We start from the raw sequence: 466 nt of genomic DNA, 5'->3' as shown, positions 1-466 counted from the left end.
TTGTTCTTTTTGAAAACAAATCTATTTCAATAGAGTTACAAATTGTTGCCTATAGCGAGACCTTGAGGCATGAGTATTAAAATAACATAGTGTGGCTAGCTAGTGGCATGTGCTAGTTCCTTCTACTGTTCAGTGGCATCAGGAGCCATGGCCAGAGAAGAATCCAGTCCTGAGTAGCTGAGTGGGTAAGAAAGCCCAGGAGCAAGAGGTGAGAGAGCTTCCTTTCAGAGGCTAGAGCTCTGTGCTCTTGTTTGCGGCTGACATTCCCAGAGCACTCCAGTGAGCACAGCCCCTTGTCTTAGCACCCATACATTTAGATGGGGCTGTCAATCTTACAGAACCTAGAATCACCTAGGAGATGGACCTTTGGGCATGCCTGTGGGGGAATGTCTTCATTTCATTAATTGCAATGAGGAGATCACACACACACACACACACACACACACACACACACACACACACACAC

The sequence above is a fragment of the Grammomys surdaster genome, unplaced genomic scaffold (genome assembly GCF_004785775.1).
Source record: "Grammomys surdaster isolate TR1022 unplaced genomic scaffold, NIH_TR_1.0 1166, whole genome shotgun sequence".
NCBI classification, from domain to species: Eukaryota; Metazoa; Chordata; class Mammalia; order Rodentia; family Muridae; genus Grammomys; species Grammomys surdaster.
Note: the sequence above shows the minus strand (reverse complement) of the source record.